Below are 12,658 nucleotides of genomic sequence, written 5' to 3'. Positions count from 1 at the left end.
AAAATAGTCAATAGTAGCTTCTCGGTCAACAAGCCAACAGAGCGCTGTGTTTCACATGCCTACTCCTTGGCATGGTGAACTATACAAAGATAAAATAGTATGGTACATGCCAATGAAGACAGTTTTGTGAGGAGACAAAAATAATATAGTCCAAGTCTCTTTGTGGTCTTCATAATCCAAGGGTAAGATAATGGTTATTTAGAGGATGGGGTGAATTGCATGTGTCTTAGGCAATCCTAAATATAACTTCTCTCAATTGATTGCTTGATAAGAACTAGTTGTGCTGTTAGGCAAGGATCCAGATACCTGGTCTTTTATCTTACTGTTTGAAGATGCATCTATTAATATATGCTTGGGAAAGCAGGTGGCAGAGGTAACATCTTCTGAAAGCTTTGGCAGCTAAGCAGTATTCTCTCTCTATCATGTGGCATGTTGATTGTCTGCTCCTCGATTCCCATACACAGTTTCCTCTGCCTAGGCACCATCTCCCCCCTTTTGCCCCCTCCCTCCCCAGTATGACTAATTCCTATTTGTCCTCAACCCCTTTTCTCCTGTCTAGCCCTGCCCTATGTTAATCTGATTTAGATGCTTTTGACTCTGCTCTTTAAAACTCTGTGATTACCTCTGTCATGGCTTTTACAACATTCTAGGATCTTTATGGTTACTTAACTGTTCCCTCTACTAAGCTTGGAATTTCCCGGAATGCAAGGATCAGGTCCAAGTGGACTCTGAAACTCTAGGGCCTAGCATAGTGCCCAGCCTGTAGTAGAGGCTTAAGAAGTCCCAATTAAGAAAACAACAACAAAAAATAATAGGGTGACAAAATAAATAACCAAAAATAAAAAGGAAATTCTGCTTGAATAGATGAATGAGTAAATTTTCATATTTCTGCCTTTGTTTATTCTTCTACTGACATTTGGAATACCTGCCTACATATGCAAATTCTTCCTGTTCTTAGGCCAAGCTCAGTGGCTCACACCTGTAATTTCAGTACTTTGGGAGGCCGAGGTTGGCAGATCACTGGAGGCCAGGAGTTCAAGACCCGCCTGGCCAACATAGCGAAACCCTGTCTCTACTAAAAATACAAAACTTAGCTGAGCATGGTGGCACACATCTGTAGTACCAGCTACTCGGTGGCTGAGGCAGAAGAATTGCTTCAGTCCTGGGAGGCAGAGGTTGCAGTGAGCCAAGATCGTGCCACTGCGCTGCTCTAGCCTGGGTGACAGAGGAAGACTGTCTAAAAGGCAAAAAAAAAAAAAAAGATTATCTCCTAAGGATCCAGTTAAGTTTTTTGTTTTGTTTTGTTTTTGTTTTTGTTTTTGTTTTGAGATGAGTCTCGCTCTGTCACTCATTTATCTTGTCGTTTAAAAATTTCCTAGAGACCTACAATTTATATCACAAAGGTGTTGTCATCTTTTATCACTGCTTGCTTTTTGGGTGAACTGTGTCTTCAATAAGACCATAAACTTTTTGAGAGCAGAATTAATATCTGTATGTTTCTTGAATCCCTAGTAACACCCAAAATGTTTCGTTACCTTGTATTGTAGACCCTAAAGAAAAGAACACATACATACGTAAAACTTTTCTGAAAAATGGTCCATTTCCTCTGTTCTCCTAGATTTAAGTAAAATGCCTAACCTCAGAAGATAAAATCTTCTAATGAAGATTTCATAAATAATGCATTTTATTATTAAACAATCTTCAAAATCAGAATAACCTTCTTTATAAATTACCTGGTGCTTCTATCCCATTTCTTGCAATATTATAAAACTACTTCCTGTAAAATAATGAATGATTGATCACTGCTCTTTAGATAACAACATCTGCTGCACATTCACAACCTTACTATGACTTGTTACATTGTAGATTTCAGTATGAAGATGTTCCATTTTAGACCACATTCAAGAATCTCATTATAAGGGAACAAAGTTAAAATGAGATTGAGTTTATTTGGAAAACATTAGCTTTCAGCTTTTTTTTCCCCCTCTATATCACCTAACTAACTGGAATTGTTTATTGCACAGATCAGATTTTTCTTTTGAATACTGAACGGTCTTTTATATTATCTCTGAATTCACCATGAATTCTTTAGGTTCCTCTTAAGTTGTATAGTACCTGAAAGTGAACACCACACTCTAATATTAGAGATCTGACAGGTGTTGAGTGTTGTGTAAAATTTATCATCATGGTTCTGGAGTCATATGTTACACTTTAAATGTGCACAGTATTCCCAGAAACAAAACCGAAGTTCTCTCGACCCTTACTTGTTACCTTCCTGGCTTCCTTTTGCTTCACAGGGCCATGTAGCATTACCACTGCTGTTGTCAGAATACCTAAGTTTTGTAAGAATTCCAGATTGCAGGGTGGAAAGATCATAACTATGAAGTTAGACTGACCTGTGTGGGCTCTGTCACTGCCCAGTTGGCAACTTTAGGTAAATCACTTAACCTCTTTCAGCCTCAGTTTCCTCATCTATACAATAAGCATAAAAATATCAATCCTGCAGGATTGGGATATAAAGATTATAGATTGCCTCAACAGCAACAGCAAAAATTCCTGTATAAAAATGGGCTTGAATACACATTCAAAGAAGATATGCAGATAGCTAGTAGGCACATGGAAAGATGCTCAACATCCCTAATCATAAGAGAAATGCAAATCAAAACCCATGGTGAGGTACCACCTCACACCTTTAGGATGGCTACTATTAAAAAAGCAAAAAATAAGCCGGGCATGGTGGCTCCTGCCTGTAATCCTAGCACTTTGGGAGACCAAGGCAAGAGGATCACTTGAGGCCAGAAGTTCAAGGCCAACCTGGGCAACATAGTGAGACACTGTCTCTACAAACAATAAAAACAATTAGACAAGCATGGTTGCACACACCTGTAGTCCCAGCTACTTGGGAGACAGAGGCAGGATTGCCCAAGCCCAGAAATTCAAGACTACAGTGAGATGTGATTGGGCCGCTCTGCTCCAGCCTGGGTGACAGAGCAAGACTGTCTCAGGAAACAGAGAGATAGAGAGGGATGAGGGGAAGAGAGAGGGAGGGGAGAGGGAAGAAGGGAAGAAAGGAAGGAAGGAAGAAAGAAAGGATGGAAGGGAGGGAGGGAGGAAGGGAGGAAAAAAGGGAGGGAAGAAGGGAAGGGAGGAGCAAAAACTAACAAGTATTGGGGAAGATGTGGAGAAATTGGAACCCTGGTGTACTCTTGGGAATGTAAGATGGTGCAGCCACTATGAAAAACATTATGGTGGTTCCTCAAACAATTAAACATAGAATTACCGGCCAGGCACAGTGGCTCATGCCTGTAATCCCAGCACTTTGGGAGGCTGCGACAAGAGGATTACTTGAGGCCAGGAGTTCAAGACCAGCCTGGGCAACATAGTAAAGCCTTGGTTCTACAAAAAATAAAAAAGTAGCCAGGCACAGTGGTGCATGCTTATAGTTCTACCTCCTTGGGAGACTGAGCTGGGAGGATCACTTGAACTGGGAGGTCAAGGCTGCCGTGATCCATGATCACACCAGCGCACTCCAGCCTGGGTGACAGAGCGAGACTCTGTCTCAAAAAAACAAAAAAAATTACCATATGATCCAGCAATTTCACTCTGTGTGCGTATGCCCAAAAGAATTGAAAGCAGACACAAAAACAGGTATTTGTATCCTCCTAACAGCATTATTCACAGTAATCAAAACACAGAAGCATCCCCAGTGTCCGTCAGCAGATGAATGAGTCAACAAAATGTGGGTCTGTATATTCAATGAAATACTATTCAGCCTTCAAAACAAAGGAAATTCTGCCAGAAGCTACAACATGGAACCTTCAGGACATTATGCTAAGTGAAATCAGCCAATCACAAAATGACAAGTACTGTATGATTCCACTAATACAAAGTACCTAAAATAGTCAGAATCGGAAAGGTAGAAAGTAGAATGGTGATCAGCAGCGGGTGGGAAGAGAGGGAAATGGGACGTTTTTGTTTAATGGGCACAGAGTTGCAGTTTTACAGGATGTAGAATTCTGGAGATGGATGATGGGATGGTCGTGCAGCATGAATGCACTTAATGCCACTGAACTATACACTTACAATTGTTAGGATGGTAAAGTTTATGTTACATGTATTTTGCCACAATTTTTAAAGAAATATTATAGATTGTGTGTGTATTATACCCCAGATTAGGTGATTTTTTTTCTCGATTTTGCTTTTGAGGAAACTAAGGCGGAGAGAAGTTAAGTAGCTTGTCCAAGCCACACAGTCAGTGATGGAGCTGAAATTCAAACCCAAACAGTTTTTTTCCAGAATCTGCTGAACTGCCTCTTCATCTGAAAACTCTGGGCCCCTCAAGGTGATTTCATTTTATCAGCTTCCTTTCCTAATGGAGCTGAGCGGCTGGTGATCAGGCCCTGAGGCCTCCGCCTCCCTGCAGTGTCTGGTTGTTATCTCAAATGGCTCATTAGGGGGATGCCTGGCAGTAGGGGGCATATGTAGTTTAGGCTGGCTGTCTCTTTATCCAGCGATTTAACTTTCCCTTATTTAGATGGAGCCAGGCCTGGAAAGGGAAAGATAAGGAGCAAGGTGAGCTTTCTGCCTCTGCTCCCCTGGGTGGTGGTGATGGTGGTGGTGGTGATAGTGGTGATCTTTCCCACATGCCCGAACCGCCTTTGAAGGGACAGCAGTTCTGATTGGCAGAGGAGACATGGATGTGGATGAAGCTCTGCAGCAGAGGGTGGAGCTGAAGTGGGGAGGTAGGAGGTGGGGGAAAAACGAGACGGCTTGGGAATCACCCCTGGATTAGTTAAGAGAACATTCCCTGCAGGTAACAGAAACTCAGAGAAATCAGTGGCAGGGTAAGTAAGGGATTTATTTTTCTCCCAAGTCAAGAAGTCTGGAGACAGGAGGTCCAGGGCTAGTGCCGCTCTTCAGAGACATAACTGAGGAGCCAGGCTGCTCTCTTTCTGCTCTACTAACTCTAATGCATTGGCTTTCATTTTGCTGGTCATAAGATGTTTCTGTTCCTACTGGCATTGTGTCCATGTTCCAGTGAGAAGAGGGGGAAGGGCAAAAGACAGATGCCAGCTCAATCTGTCCCCCTTTCAAAAACACTTTCTTGGAAGCCCAGCAGTTCTAACTACCATATCATTAGCCAGCACTGGCTCCCTTGCCTACTTCTCCTTAGCAACAGAGGTGTCTAGAGAGGTGGTCTTTTCGCTGGGCACATTGCCTTCCCAGTCAGATCTGGGCTCTTTTATTGAGGAAGAAAGGGGAATGGCTAATGATATACATCTACTGGTTTCAATCACAGCATGTTTCCTTTCCAGAGACTCCACCCCTGCTGGAGGGAGTTCATCACACTTCTGCAGCCCCTCTACCACCAGCTTCTTGACTGCTCTAAATAGATATGTCGTTCCTTGACCCAAATTTGCCCCAGTCCTGTCTGCTAGTACATGGGGTTGGGGGTCCCTGTTACCTTTCGGTTATAGTAACACATGAGAGCCGTCATGTTTCTGAAAGTGTTTAAAAGGTCACCAGAAATGAGGAAGATGGAAAAAATGAGCCATAGGGAAAAAAAGTACCCTATAAATACACTTACCAAAATTATAAATTTGCTCTAAGTACAATATAAATTTATGACATACCACATTCATTCACATACATTATTTACTATTTGATTATCCTTCAGCTGAATAATGACTATGTATACTCTTAAATTATGGAGATTATTATTGTTATAACTTTACTTTTATTGTGATAGTAAATTCTGTTCACGAATGTTGTCTTCCTAAGATTTGCTCACAGTGCATGCAGCTGCTTCAAACACTGAGACAAGTTACTGATGATTCCTGTTCCATTCAAAGAAAAGCTTCTGACCAGGCGCAGTGGCTCACACCTGTAATCTCAGCACTTTGGGAGGCTGAGGCAGGCGGATCAAGAGGTCAGGAGTTCAAGACCATCCTGGCCAACATGGTGAAACCCTGTCTCTACTAAAAATACAAAAATTAGCTAGGCGTGGTGGCGCATGCCTGTAATCCCAGCTACTCAGGAGGCTGAGGCAGGAGAATCACTTCAACCAGGGAGTCAGAGGTTGCAGTGAGCCGAGATCACGCCACTGCACTCTAGCCTGGCTCCAGAGCGAGCCTATCTCAAAAAGAAAAGAAAAGCTTGCTTGTGCTCAGGTCTTTGCTGAGATTCCCCAAAAAGAATAGGACAGGGGCCTGGTAACTTGAAAAATTCAAAACAGAAGTTCACTCAGTAGGATTGAGTCATAATTTTAAAAAAAGGATTTTAATCTAATAGTGAGTATAAAGCTACAGTAACCAAAACAGTATGGATGGACTAGAATTAAATGTCCAGAAATAAACTCATATATCAAATGGTCAATTGATTATTCAGTGGACTAGTCTCTTCGACAACTATTCAGTGGTACCAAGACTATTCAGAGTCTCTTCAACAACTCGCACTTGAACAGTTGGTTATCCACGTGCAAAATAGTGAATTTCTACCCCTGTTTCACATCTAAACAAATATTAACCAAAAATTGATTAAATGCCTACATGAAAGGGCTAAAACTATAAAATTCCCAGAAGAATACATAGGAATAAATCTTCACGTCCTTGGATTAGGCCACTGTTTCTTAGGTGTGATACCAAAAAGCACAAGCAACAACAAAATTAGGCAAGTTGGACCTCATCAAAATTTTTAAATTGTGTGCTTCATTGGATACCACCAAGAAATGTAATGGACAAGCCAGGTGTGGTGGTGCACACCTGTAATCCCAGCATTTTGGGAGGCCAAGACAGGCGGATCACTTGAGCTCAGGAGTATGAGACCAGCCTGGGCAACATGGCAAAATCCCATCTCTACTAAAAATACAAAAATTAGCCAGGCATTTTGGCTCACGCCTGTAAGTCCCAGCTACTGGGGAGGCAAAGGTGGGAGGAATGCTTGAGCCCAGGAAGTAGCGATTGCAGTGAGCTGAGATTGTGCCACTGCACTCCAGCCTGGGTGAGAGTGAGATGCTGTCTCAAAAACAACAACAAAACGAAATGTAAAAGACAGCCCACAGAGTGGCAGAAAAATATTTGTAAATCATTTATATGGCAAGGGAGTTGTATCCAGAATATATACAGATCTCTTATAGCCCAACAATAAAAAACCAACCCAATTTTTTTTTTTAATTTAAGTTCTAGGGTACAAGTGCACAACGTGCAGGTTTGATACATAGGTATACATGTGCCATGTTGGTTTGCTGCACCCATCATATTTCTCCTAATGCTATTCCTTCCCCAGTCCCCCACCCCCCGACAGGTCCTGGTGTGTGACGTCTCCCCGCCACCGCCCCTCCGTGTCCAAGTGTTCTTATTGTTCAATTTCCACCTATGAGTCAGAACATGCAGTGTTTGGTTTTCTGTCTTTGTGATAGTTTGCTGAGAATGATGGTTTCCAGCTGCATCCATGTCCCTGCAAAGGACATGAACTCATCCTTTTTTATGGCTGTATAGTATTCCATGGTGTAAATGTGCCACATTTTCTTAATCCAGTCTATCATTGATGGACATTTGGGTTGGTTTCAAGTCTTTGCTATTGCGAATAGTGTCGCAATAAACATACGCGTGCATGTGACTTTATAGTAGCATGATTTATAATCCTTTGGGTATATACCCAGTAATGGGATTGCTGGGTCAAATGGTAATTCTAGTTCTAGATCCTTGAGGAAGCTCCACACTGTCTTCCATAATGGCTGAACTAATTTACACTCCTACCAACAGTGTAAAAGTGTTCCTATTTCTCCACATCCTCTCCAGCATCTGTTGTTTCCTGACTTTTTAATGATTGCCATTCTAATTGATGTGAGATAGTATCTCAATGTGGTTTTGATTTGCATTTCTCTGATGACCAGTGATTATGAGCATTTTTTCATGTGTCTGTTGGCTGCATAAATGTCGTCTTTTGAGAAGTGTCTGTTTGTATCCTTTGCCCACTTTTTGATGGGGTTGTTTGTTTGTTCCTTATAAATTTGTTTGTGTTATTTGTAGATTCTGGATATTAGCCCTTTGTCAGATGGGTAGATTGCAAAAATTTTCTCCCATTCTGTAGGTTGCCTGTTCACTCTGATGGTAGTTTCTTTTGCCATGCAGAAACTCTTTAGTTTAATTAGATCCCATTTGTCTATTTTGGCTTTTGTTGTCATTGCTTTTGGTGTTTTAGTCATGAAGTCCTTGCCCATGCCTATGTCCTGAATGGTATTGCCTAGGTTTTCTTCTAGGGTTTTTATGGTTTTAAGTCTAACATTTAAGTCTTTAATCCATCTTGAATTAATTTCTGTATAAGATGTAAGGAAGGGATCCAGTTTCAGCTTTCTTCATATGGCTAGCTAGTTTTCCCAGCACCATTTATTAAAAAGGGAATCCTTTCCCTATTGCTTGTTTTTGTCAGGTTTGTCAAAGATCAGATGGTTGTAGATGTGTGGTGTTATTTCTGAGGCCTCTGTTCTGTTCCATTGGTCTATATATCAGTTTTGGTACCAGTACCATGCTGTTTTGGTTACTGTAGCCTTGTAGTATAGTTTGAAGTCAGGTGGCGTGATGCCTCCGGCTTTGTTCTTTTGGCTTAGGATTACCTTGTCAATGCGGGCTTTTTTTTGGTTCCATATGAACTTTAAAGTAGTTTTTTCCAGTTCTGTAAAGAAGGTCATTGGTAGCTTGATGGGGATGGCATTGAATCTATAAATTACCTTGGGCAGTATGGCCATTTTCACTATATTGATTTTTCCTATCCATGAGCATGGAATGTTCTTCATTTGTTTGTATCCTCTTTTATTTCATTGAGCAGTGGTTTGTAGTTCTACTTGAAGAGGTCCTTCACATCGCTTATAAGTTGGATTCCTAGGCATTTTATCTTTTTGTAGCAATTGTGAATAGGAGTTCACTCATGATTTGGCTCTCTGTTTGTTTGTTATTGGTGTATAAGAATGCTTGTGATTTTTGCACATTGATATTTTATCTGAGACTTGGTGAAATTGCTTATCAGCTTAAGGAGATTTTGGGCTGAGACAATGGGGTTTTCTAAATATACAATCATGTCATCTGCAAAGAGGGACAATTTGACTTCCTCTTTTCCTAATTGAATACCCTTTATTTCTTTCTCTTGCCTGATTCCCCTGGCCAGAACTTCCAACACTGTTGAATAGGAGTGGTGAGAGAGGGCATCCTTGTCTTGTGCCAGTTTTCAAAGGGAATGCTTCCAGTTTTTGCCCATTCAGTATGATATTAGCTGTGGGTTTGTCATAAATAGCTCTTATTATTTTGAGATACATTCCATCAATATCGAATTTATTGAGAGTTTTTAGCATGAAGGGCTGTTGAATGTTATTGAAGGCCTTTTCTGCATCTATTGAGATAATCATGTGGTTTTTGTCTTTGGTTCTGTTTATGTGTGATGGATTACATTTATTGATTTGCGTATGTTGAACCAGCCTTGCATCCCAGGGATGAAGCCGACTTGATCATTGTGGATAAGCTTTTTGATGTGCTGCTGGATTCGGTTGCCAGTATTTTATTGAGAATTTTCGCATCGATGTTCATCAGGGGTATTGATCTAAAATTATCTTTTTTTGTTGTGTCTGTTGTGTCTCTGCCAGGCTTTGGTATCAGGATGATGCTGGGCTCATAAAATGAGTGAGGGAGGATTCCCTCTTTTTCTATTGATTGGAATAGTTTCAGAAGGAATGGTACCAGCTCCTCCTTGTACCTCCGGTAGAATTCGGCTGTGAATCCATCTGGTCCTGGACTGTTTTTGGTTGGTAGGCTATTAATTACAGCCTCAATTTCAGAGCCTGCTCTTGGTCTATTCAGAGGTTCAACTTCTTCCTGGTTTAGTCTTGGGAGGGTGTATGTGTCCAGGAATTTATCCATTTCTTCTAGATTTTCTAGTTTATTTGCATGGAGGTGTTTATAGTATTCTCTGATGGTAGTTTGTATTTCTGTGGGGTCAGTGGTGATTTTCCCTTTATCATTTTTTATTGCATCTATTTGATTTTTCTCTCTTTTCTCCTTTATTAGTCTTGCTAGCAGTCTATTAATTTTGTTGATCTTTTCAAAAAAAACAGCTCCTGGATTCACTGATTTTTTTGAAGGGTTATTTTGTGTCTCTATCTCCTTCAGTTCTGCTCTGATCTTAGTTATTTTATTGCCTTTTACTAGCATTTGAATTTGTTTGCTTTTGGTTCTCTAGTTCTTTTCATTGTGATGTTAGAGTGTCGATTTTATATCTTTCCTGCTTTCTCTTGTGGGCATTTAGTGCTATAAATTTCCCTCTACACACTGCTTTAAATGTGTCCCAGAGATTATGGTACGTTGTGTGTTAGTTCTCATTGGTTTCAAAGAACATCTTTATTTCTGCCTTCATTTCATTATTTATCCAGTAGTCATTCAGGAGCAGGTTGTTCAGTTTCCATGTAGTTATGCGGTTTTGAGTGAGTTTCTTAATCCTGAGTTCTAATTTGATTGCACTGTGGTCTGAGAGACAGTTTGTTGTGATTTCTGTTCTTTTACATTTGCTGAGGAGTGTTTTACTTCCAATTATGTGGTCAATTTTAGAATAAGTGCGATGTGGTGCTGAGAAGAATGTATATTCTGTTGATTTGGGGTGAAGAGTTCTGTAGATGTCTATTAGGTCTGCTTGGTGCAGAGTTGAGGTCAAGTCCTAGATGTGCTTGTTAACCTTCTGTCTCGTTGATCTTTCTAATATTGGCAATGGAGTGTTAAAGTCTCCCATTATTATTGTGTGGGAGTCTAAGTCTCTTAGTAGGTCTCTAAGGACTTGCTTTATGAATCTGGGTGCTCCTGTATTGGGTGCATATATATTTAGGATAGTTAGCTCTTCTTGTTGAATTGATCCCTTTACCGTTATGTAGTGGCCTTCTTTGTCTCTTTGGATCTTTGTTGGTTTAAAGTCTGTTTTATCAGAGACTAGGATTGCAACCCCTGCTTTTTTTTTTTTCTTTCCATTTGCTTGTAGATCTTCCTCCATCCCTTTATTTTGAGCCTATGTGTGTCTCTGCACTTGAGATGGGTCTCCTTAATACAGCACACTGACGGGTCTTGACTCTTTATCCAATTGGCCAGTCTGTGTCTTTTAATTGGGGCATTTAGCCCATTTACATTTAAGGTTAATATTGTTATGTGTGAATTTGATCCTGTCATTATGTTGTTAGCTGGTTATTTTGCCTATTAATTGATGAAGTTTCTTCATAGCATCAATGGTCTTTACAGTTTGGCATGTTTTTGCAGTGGCTGGTACTGACAACCCAATTCTTTAAACAGGCAAAGGATTTGAATAGACATTTCTCCAAAAAAGATATACATATGGCCAATGAAAAGATGCATCATTAGTGAGATGCCACATCACACCCACTAGGATGCCTGTAAACAAAAGACAGGTAATAACAAGTGTTGGTGAGGAGGTGGAGAAATTGGAATCCTCGTACACTGCTGGTGGAAATGTAAAATGGTGCAGCTGGTTTAGAAAACAGTTTGGCAGTTCCTCAAACAGTTAAACATAGAGTTACCATATGACCTAACAATTCCACTCCTAAATATATGTTCAGGAGAAATGAAAACACATGTCCACATAAATGTTTGTACACGAGTGTTCATAGCAGCATTATTCATAATAGCCAAAATGTGGAAACAACCTAAATGTTAGCCAGAAAATGAAGTGATAAACAAAATGCAGTGTATATATACAGATTGCCTAGGACTGGGGCCAGCAGAGGCAGGGAAATGGAGAGTGACTGCTAATGGCATTGGGTTTCTTTTTGGAGTAATGAAAATGTTCTAAAATGAGATTGTGGTAATGCTTACCCCATTTTGTGTTTGTGTTTTGTTTTTGTTTTAATTTTTGTGGGTACATAGTAGGTGTATATATTTATGGGGTACATGAGACGCTTTGATATAGGCACGCAGTGTGAAATCAGCACATCATGGAGAATGGTGTATCCATCTTCTCAAGCATTTATTCTTTGAGTTACAAACAATCCAATTACACTATTTTAAAATGTACAATTAAGTTATTGTTAACTCTAACCACCCTATTGTGCTATCAAATAGTAGGTCTTATTCTTTCTATTTATTTTGTACCTATTAACCATCCCCCCGTTTTGTGTCTACAATAAAAACCACTGAACTGTATGCTTTAAAATGAGTGAATTTTATTAGTATGTGAAATATAGCTCAATAAATCTGCAAGAATTAATAGTTAATATTTAGAAAGTCAGAATAAAAAAGCCCTTCAATGTAAGCAAATTGTATTCACATCTTAGATGGACAAATTGTTAATCAATAGTTATTTAGTGTGTCCTGTTCATTCGTCCAACAAATAATTTGACTGCCTCCCGTGTGTGAAGTGTGCTCTAAGGTCTTAGGCGGAAAGATGTCTGGGCTGTGCTCTGCCCCTCCTCTTCTATCCTCCCAGGGAAGGTGGTGTGCCTAGGGGACAGCAGCTGTCCCTGGGCCTGGCCTCACTCTCTTTTTCCCTGTTTGGAAAGGTGTCAGGCTCCCGGGTATTTCTGTTGCTTTTGTCAGCACAGAGCAAGGAGGACCTTGACTATAGTTTCATAGCCTTAAGCTTCACCTCATGCTTCAAATCCACGAAAGAGCAGCTG

At 40.4% G+C, this 12,658-nt stretch overlaps 1 protein-coding gene across 17 annotated transcripts in view; it reads left to right on the top strand.

The window, feature by feature from the left end:
- TTLL5 (tubulin tyrosine ligase like 5) overlaps positions 1 to 12,658 on the top strand; it is a 294,113-nt gene that overhangs the window by 249,482 nt on the left and 31,973 nt on the right. The window contains exon 35 of one of the 17 annotated variants that reach the window (XR_004184855.1): positions 4,207 to 4,342. The exons of the other annotated variants lie outside the window; for them this stretch is intronic. The gene's annotated coding sequence lies outside the window, so the exon portion shown is untranslated. The remainder of the gene's footprint in view (positions 1 to 4,206; positions 4,343 to 12,658) is intronic. 17 annotated transcript variants of the gene reach the window in all.

This window comes from Papio anubis, chromosome 7, assembly GCF_008728515.1.
Source record: "Papio anubis isolate 15944 chromosome 7, Panubis1.0, whole genome shotgun sequence".
Classification (NCBI taxonomy): Eukaryota; Metazoa; Chordata; class Mammalia; order Primates; family Cercopithecidae; genus Papio; species Papio anubis.
Note: the sequence above shows the minus strand (reverse complement) of the source record. Positions and strands in the feature narration are given on the sequence as shown.